The 8,469-nt window shown below is 44.0% G+C and overlaps 1 long non-coding RNA gene across 1 annotated transcript in view; it reads left to right on the top strand.

The window, feature by feature from the left end:
* The first annotated feature begins 246 nt into the window (after positions 1–246).
* Positions 247–8,469, top strand: part of LOC116450461 — a 31,320-nt gene continuing 23,097 nt past the window's right edge. Inside the window, exons 1-2 of the long non-coding RNA XR_004242805.1 lie at positions 247–482; positions 2,358–2,624. This is a non-coding gene — a long non-coding RNA (uncharacterized LOC116450461). The remainder of the gene's footprint in view (positions 483–2,357; positions 2,625–8,469) is intronic.

The following is an 8,469-nucleotide window of genomic DNA, read 5'->3' as shown; positions in this document are numbered from 1 at the left end:
CCCAGATCCGAACCCTTAAAATAATCAACTTTGCTATCCTTTGGGCATTCCTTGAGGACTGCTGGTATTACAGAGGTTTCCACTGCCATAAAGACAAAAGCAGAGGCTCAATGAAATGAAAAGGTTAATTGTTGTCAGTATGTTTTGGAGAGGTATGCTAGGAAGGAGGAGTGTGTGGTTAGAGCAATAACCAAGACAAAAGATCCAAGCTCTTTCCCCATCTGGGCAGCAGTCCTCTTGCATGACTTAGGGGGAGCCACTTCTATCTTCTGCTGATGTTGCTGCTAACTTTGCAATATATCTAAGCGTGCCCACCTGATTGCAGCCCTGGGCAGCATGAAAGCACATGAAATTATTGCTTAGTCTTCATGAGAAGGAAAGAAAATCAACGGACATATGAGGCAGAGCAGAAGGATAGAGATATTACTTTGGACCAGATGAGCCCGCAGAGAGCACAGCTGCTACTGAGTGTTACAGCAGAGGTGAGTGTTGAAGAGACAGCATTACAGACTGGGGGACTGGGGAGCCCTTCTTGTGCACAGGATGCAGCAGGGGATACAATCCAAAATTTTTAAGAGAAAATTACCCTAACAGGTAATAAAAAATGGCAAAGCAGGCAGGGGAATTGACAGCAGCATGCTAATAATGTCATTGGCATATATTCTTTTCAGGTTCCATATGTGATGGATAAAGCAGATACATCCCTAAGCATCCCCTCTCCTCCTCACTTCCCACCTAACCCAGGGCATCGCCTCCTCAGATGTAGGGACTGAATAGCTCCTGAGTGTCTCCTTCTATTATTCTAGTCAAAGCAGTTTTGCAGAGTAAATGCCTGTTATTTAAAACCTAGTCTAAATAGGCTGCCTTTATTTAAATAAAATGGAATAGAGCATGAAAAAAGAGCCATTTAAATGGCATTTATGAGGAAGTGTTACTTTTTGATGATGAGGAAGTTGTGATGAGTGTCTGGAGCTTGTAAACCTTTTCCTTACACACCTACAGAGCATGGGTTTCTGACCTCAGAGAGGACAGGCAGGTAGGGATATAACATTTATAACCTACAGGAGGGTAACCAGGTAAGATGGATAATGTTTAAGTAGTGGCACTAAAATGATTAAGGCATTACTGTACTTCTCTAGCTGGAAAGCAGTAAATGATTACAAAGCATTATTATCTCATCCTAAGAGCTCACTCAACACATAAGGAAAAACAAATAGTTCACTTTGTACATTTAATTTAGTCATTTGCCTGTTTACATTGAAACCTGGCTGCTTTAACTCCCCAAATGTTTAATATCAAGTAGGTTCAAAGAAAAGTATAACTCCTCAGCAATGAATTTCCTGACTTTATTCTTTCTGTTTAGAAAAGATGATAAAATGGATTGCAATGTTTTACAGAATTTCAGTATTTATTACATATTGAAGCTATTGCCTAGCATTTTAGAAAGATTTACAGGATTTTGTCTTCAGATGTCACATAACAACTTTAAGACTAATCTCAACCAGAGATGCTAAATTGCCAAAGTAGTTTCACAACTGTCTGCAGTCTTAAACCTTTCACACCAGAATTTTGCTCTGCAGGGTCCAAAGAGTACGTGAATAAAGGAAAAAAGGAAATAAGTGAGCCAGCTAAATCATTTGTACAGTGATTAAGTGAAAACACTGCAGTGACCCTTAAGCCGATGAAATGAAACACTGCGGGAAGCAGAAAAGCAATAAACAAAATGGCAGAGGTTGTTGAAGACTATGGATAAGGTGGTGTTACCAAATACCAAGCCCCAAATACTGTCCTGCAGGTAGAGGCACTGTTTCCCTTATCCTCCTCTAATGCAGGAACACTATACTCTACTAGGGTTTGTCAAACATTTACAAAGCACATTCCCCTTTTGGTTCATCTTTCTCGACGTGACTGTCTCTTTCCCAAATCCACTGCAGCTTCCTTCTTTCAGGGCGAGAGAGCAAGGGTGGGGGATTAAATGCTTGTCCTTTCCTCCCTGTTCCTGCCAGGACTGAGTGCTGATAGCCATTAAAGGAGTGTAATTAGCAATTCCCTTGCTATTGCAAGCACTGACAGCCGATTCTCACTTTGCTTCTCTGGAGGAACTGAGCTGCTGCTGATTTCTGCTGTCTAAAATTTCATGACCCTTTTGAATGCTCTTGTAACCTTCAAGGGGTTCACGACCCTCACTGAGAAACATTGGGCCATTTCTGTAAAACACTTTTATTTTTTCATGGGTAAATATTCCTGTGTTTTGAAGTGCACCAATAACTTGCAATGGGCCCCTGCAGCTGTTGGACAGTGGGGACGGACTTGCATGACCCTGGCACCCCAGACAACATCATGTGCTATCTCTGTAGCTGCTCATCGCTGATGCTGTGCAACATCCTGCCAGTCCAAAGGGCAGAGGCAGCCTCAGGCTGAAAGGAGAACGAGGGAGAGTCATGTGCTCTGACCACAGAGCAAGATGGGCAAGTGCACAGAAAACATCATCTCATGTGAGCTGCAAAGCTACAGACAGGCCCCTGGGCCCTACAGACACCTGCATGCAGTGGATCTGGATGGTTCCAGGAGCAACAGCAGGAGATTGAATCATGTTGTAACTGAAAGCAGCACTCTGTTGCAAGGTGAGTGGCTCCAATGCTGGCGTGATCCACTGTGGAGTGGTCTCATGTAGTGCTTGGGGAGGTTTTCCAAACTGGGAGAACCTCAGGGGGAGCCGAGAGAGCCTCTGGGATCCTGCAGCTCACATGACAGCAGACAGTGGGACCTCGGTGGGGTTGGAGACAGAGGTGGCCAAATGCCCTCATGCCTATAAAAGAACCACTTTGGCAGCCCTGGTGATCCGCAGTGATACCAACAGGGTGACAGTCTGCATGGCAGTTGGCACAGAAGGTGTGCAGGAAGGGCACTAAAGACCTGACAACTTGCCCAGGGAGCAATGGTATCCCCCCACAGAAAGTCATGCACTTGCTAAGCTCTGCAGCTACCGTGAAGTCTATGGGCCCCGATGAGCACACCCATTGGGTACAACCAAGGGTACTCAGGGAGCTGGTGCAAGAGCTGGCCAGGCCACTTTCAATCATTTACCAGCAGTCCTGGCTAACTGGAGAGGTCCCAGCTGACCGGAAGTGAATAAATGTAACACCCATTTACAGGAAGGGCAAGCAGGAGGATCTGCAAATACACAGGCCTGTCATCCTGACCTCAGTGTCAGGGAAGGTTAGGAAGCAGATCATCTTGAGGGCCATCACATGGCACATACAGGACAATCAGGGGATCAGGCCCAGCCACAATGGATTTATGAAAGGTAGGCTCAGCTTGACCAGTATAATCTCCTTGAATGACAAGGTGACTCACTTTTGTGGGTAAGGGAAAGGCTGTGCATGTTGCTTACCTGGACTTTAGTCACCAAAGCCACAATATTTTCCTGAGAAGCTGGCAGCCCATGTCTTGGATGGGTGCACTCCTGACCAGGTAAAAAACTGGCTGGATGGCTGGGCCCGGAGAGTAGCAGTGAACGCAGTTAAATCCAACTGGCAGCTGGTCACAAGTGGTGACCCCAGGGCTCAGTTCTCAGGCCAGTCCCATTTAGTGTCTCTGTCGATGATCTGGACCAGGGGATTGAGGGCACTCTCAGTAACTTTGTAGATGATATCAAATTGGGTGGGAGTGTTGATCTGCCAGAGGGTAGGAAGGCTCTGCAGAGGGATCTGGACAGGCTGGATCAATGGCCGAAGGCCAATGGTATGAGGTTCAACAAGGCCAAGTGCTGGGTCCTGTGCTTGGGTCACAGTAACCTCATGCAGTGCTACAGGCTGGGCAACAGTGGCTGGAAAGGTGCCCTTGGAAAAGCACCTGGAAGTGCTGGTCTGAACATGAGCCAGTGTGTGCCCAGATGGCCAAGAGGGCCAATGACATCCTGGCTTGTATCAGGAACAGTGTGGCCAGCAGGACCAGGGCAGGGATTGTCTCTCTGTACTCAGCACCTTGAGTGCTGTGTCCAGTTTTGGGCCCTCACTGTGAAAAGGACCCCGAAGTGCTGGTCCAGAGAAGGGCAACAAAGCTGGTGAAGGATCTGGAGCACAGGTCTGATGAGGAGCAGCTGAGGGAGCTGAGGGTGCTTAGTCTGGGGGAAAGGAGGCTCAGGGCAAATTTTATCACTCTGCACTTCCCTGAAAGGAGGCTGTAGCCAGGTGAGGATTGGTTCTTCCCACAGGTAAAAAACGATGGAATGAGAGGAAACAGCCTCGAGTTGCACCAGGGGAGGTTTAGGTTGGATATTAAGAAAAATTTCTTGACCAAAATGGTTGTCTAGCATTTGAACAGGCTTCCCAGAGAAGTGGTGGAGCCACCATCCCTGGAGGTATTTTAAAGAATATAGATGTGTTGCTTGGGACATGGTTTAGCAGTGAACCTGGTTTAGGAGTGGACTTGGCAGTGCTGGGTTAATGGTTGGACTTGATGATCTTAAAGGTCCCTATGATTTGCATTACCCCTGGTTGACACCTTCCTTTCCCTGGGACAGAACTGTATAGAGCTGATGGGCTCAACCTTGGCACTTTTCATCCTGCCATGGAGAGCTTCCATCTGAAGTTTACTCTGTGCCAAATGGAAAAGTAAAAATTCATAGGAAAGCAGTATCAATCTGCAGTCACCTGATGCAGAAGAATGAGTGAAGAAAGGGGCAGGAGATTGGCTAATGTATGACACAGAAAGACTAGGAATAAATACTGAATACCAGTCCAAAAGCCATGCACATGAAGTTTACCTCTTCTAACTTACAGACTCCCAAATTTCTTTATTGGGTACGGTCATCTGAAGGTGATATGAATTTATGTATCCAAGGAAAGATGACACATCCAGTGCAAAATATTTATAGAGTGATAGTGAGAAAGCAAGCCAGAGTCACCTCCAGAGAGCAATTCAGCACAGAAAAGGAGTGGTAGCAGGAGAAGCATTCACATGAAAGTCTCTGGCTTGATTCATAGATCCCAGCATAACTGGGGATCCCCTGTACTGCAGTATCAGGCTTTGGAATCAGTTTTGCACCACTCAAGCACGGAGAAGTGTTCAGCCCTAGGAGTATATTCACACAGGCAGTCAGACAGGGTATGGCAGTCAGCCTTGGATTTGGTCCCAGCTTGACCTCCCTGCTTGATTTTAAGCAGCCTGTGAACAAACATTTACTACAGTAACAGCAAACAAGGGAGTCTCTGTAAGGTGTAAAGCCAGGATGCAAATTACAAACATATGTAAATTGAAATAGTTTAGGTTAATTTCTGGGTACTGAATTCAGTGACTAAATGCTTATTTCAGAATGCTCATTCCATGCCTTGAGCTACTGCTTTGTCCATCTATCTCTTCAGTGGCAGAAAGCAATTTAGCATAATCCTTCTACTGTAATGTCCAGTTTTTCCATAAAGATTACAGATTAAACCAAAAGACCTCATTCTAAAGAAGGCTTACTGCTTTGCAAAGCTGGCCACTGTGTGTTTAACTGCATCAGAATGGTCCATTGGAGAACAGAGGGAAACCTCACATTTAGAAGGATGCAATGAAGGAGTCCCAGACAACCTAAACAATCCTTGTTTGCCAAACAGTGTGTGTGAGGCTTAAAAAATGATGAATTCAAAACACATTTCCCTGCTTCACAACAATTGGAAAATACCTTTCAATCAAATGAATAATAAAACTCATTGAAACCAGCGAGGCTGATTATCATCTAGCTTTAATCACTGTAACTACTCATGAATGTGACTGCACCCACCAGCTGATATCATCTGAGGATCTGGTCCAGGGATCTGCGTAAGGGAGACTGCAAGATAACGATGGGAGACCTTTAAGTTTTTGGCACACACAGCTGGCTGTTAATCTCAAAGTCAGTTCCCTTACCTCCTGTACTGGAATACTATGGGTTTACTTTTTCTCTCACGGTATTTCTGCTTCTGTCTTTGACTTTCTTTGACTTCAAACTGAAATACAAATGTTAAAAGAAGCACACAAATTATTTTTAAATGTGGCTCAGAAATCTTGCTGCATTGTGGGGGATGAAAATTCAAGTCGTTGTTAATTTTACTCCAACTATTCAAGCAAAAATAGTGAGACACTATGTTTCTTTAGAAAAAATAAAATGTTGAGGTCTGTTTATCTAGAAGGATATTCAGTGTTATAGACTTGGCCTCATGAGATGTGGTTCATGAAAGTGGGACATTCAGCCTTTTATTGAACTACTCTTGCTAAGGATACAGAAGAAGTCTTAATCAAAGATTTCCTGGTTTTTGTAAAAGAATTTTAGTTACTGGAAAGTCAGTCTTTGTAAGTCAGAGGAGAAGACGTTGATGTTTACCTTCAGAATTTTAAAAAAGCATTTTTAAAATGGACCAAAGCTATCAAAATGACTTTAAAAACCTTAAAAATTTGATACAATTTTTTTGGGGGGATGGGAACAGTTCAGTCCATTTCACTCTCCTTTCAAAGCCTTACGTGGCTTTCTATCCCCATTCCCAAAATCTGCAACTTCCCAGCATGAAGCTGGAAGAGGTAGATTTGCTGTAATAGGATGACCTTTTTCCCTGGAAAAGCTAAGGTAACTCAGAACTGGTTCCTCTGTCCTTTTGAGCTCGTGCAAGTGGAAAAGGCTGTAATTTAAGTGCAGGGGATATGGTTCTTTGAAGCATAAGATATATATACTGCAGACAGGCCACCCAAATCTCTCAGCAGTTCACCACCTCTGTGGTTCCCAGAGTACTAGCAAAGAGTTTTTCAGCGCCTTGTTTTCAATCATCGCCGCTACCATGTTTGTGCACTTTCCCTGGAGAGGATGTTTTATGATTTAGGCTGTTTTTAAAAAGATTCTGTTGGTTTGGTCCACTCCAGCTGGCCCCAATGTTTCAGTAGGACTCAATCGAATGTATTTGCATCCATTTTTAAGATCTGTCAAGAGTGCAAGAATTTAAGCGTCAAGATCAAGTCAAGCTGGTGTGGGGTGAGCTTGGAAAAATGGCTGAGTTTACATTCTGCCAATGCTTTAAATACAGCTTCTGGGTTTGTAGCACGTTCACCCTAAAGAAAGTGTTTAAGAATATTGACTTACAAGAATAGTAGGATACAACCCTTGCTGCAGGAGCAGCTCTCACTCCCAGCTGTGGTAGCTTCCCCACTCTCCCACTGCCACTGCAGCCTGCAAGCCTGAACTCTACATCAAGTTGCTCCTAAATGATGTGAGCATGGTGTGCTGGCCCAGCCCACTTGCAAATTCTATTTGACTTTCTAGTTCAGTGAACTACAGGCATTTACTTCTACCTGTGATTTGCCTGTTCTTGCCACAGAAGGTGGTAAGAGATAAGAGTGAGGCACTCAGGGAGACAGGGAGACCAAACCTCCTCCACTACTGGTGTTTCATCTGTTGTGTCTCTGTGTCAATGCCTGAAACCTAATCTGGGTTTAGCCAGCTCAAGGTGGTGCAGTCTAATCTAAACTTCCAGCTCTGCCTAGCTACTCCTAATGAATCCTGATGGGAGATTTCAGGGTCTTGCAAGAGAGGAAGGTCCTGCAGCTGAGCCAACAGCATGTGTCACCACAGCTGGGCACATTGGCATAATTGTCCATTGAGTATGTATTAGTGCTCCAGCTCTGGGGTGGGTGAAAGGACACACCCTTCCTGTCCTCCTGCCTGGTGACTGTGGGCAGAACAACAGAGAGGGTGGCTGCAAAGGCAAAATATGTCCTAGCACCCCACTGAATTTACACAGAACTTGTAGTCAGTCTTCAGGCACTTCCCCTAATATAGGCTAAACCTGAGCTGTGCATTTTTCATGTCCAGCTCTCAGCTGGAACCTCCATGAACAATCACAGTCAGACAATGTTATTACAATTGCCATTGTTTGATAATTGCATCAACCTTTATTTTTCAAAGATCAGACACTCAAAATTAGCATGGAGTTTACTCTTAGATTTACTGGCACCATTTCGAAGTCATGTGCAGGAGGACCAAGAAAATGAAGCAGCAAAACAGTCTCTTCCCTTAACTTGTTAGGACAGTTGCAGTCCTGAGACTGAATTTTCTCCTCTTATTTCCTTTCTGATTTTGTATTGAGTATATGCAATACAAAAAGAAACAAAGGAGAGTGAAAGAAAAAGAAAGACAGACAGACACTGTCTTTTAGTTCAAAACAAGCAGCTACTTTAACGACAGTGCTTATAAAAAACAATATTATGCTAAATTATTTAGTAGGTTTTATTTAATAAAAAGGAAAAAGGAAGATGAAATAGGGCATTGAGGAAACTCCTCTGTGTTTATTTTTGTCTCTGTGGTGGTTCATTTTACCCACCAGTGTTTTTTTTCTTCACTGCAAATCCCTCTTCCCTCTTGATTAAAAACAGACTCTCTAATAAAAGTGGTTTAAGATCACAGTGATAACTTCAATTCAAGAACATGAATAAAGAGCACCCTTGGAGGAAAGACCCCAT

This window comes from Corvus moneduloides, chromosome 1 (assembly GCF_009650955.1).
Source record: "Corvus moneduloides isolate bCorMon1 chromosome 1, bCorMon1.pri, whole genome shotgun sequence".
Classification (NCBI taxonomy): Eukaryota; Metazoa; Chordata; class Aves; order Passeriformes; family Corvidae; genus Corvus; species Corvus moneduloides.
Note: the sequence above shows the minus strand (reverse complement) of the source record. Positions and strands in the feature narration are given on the sequence as shown.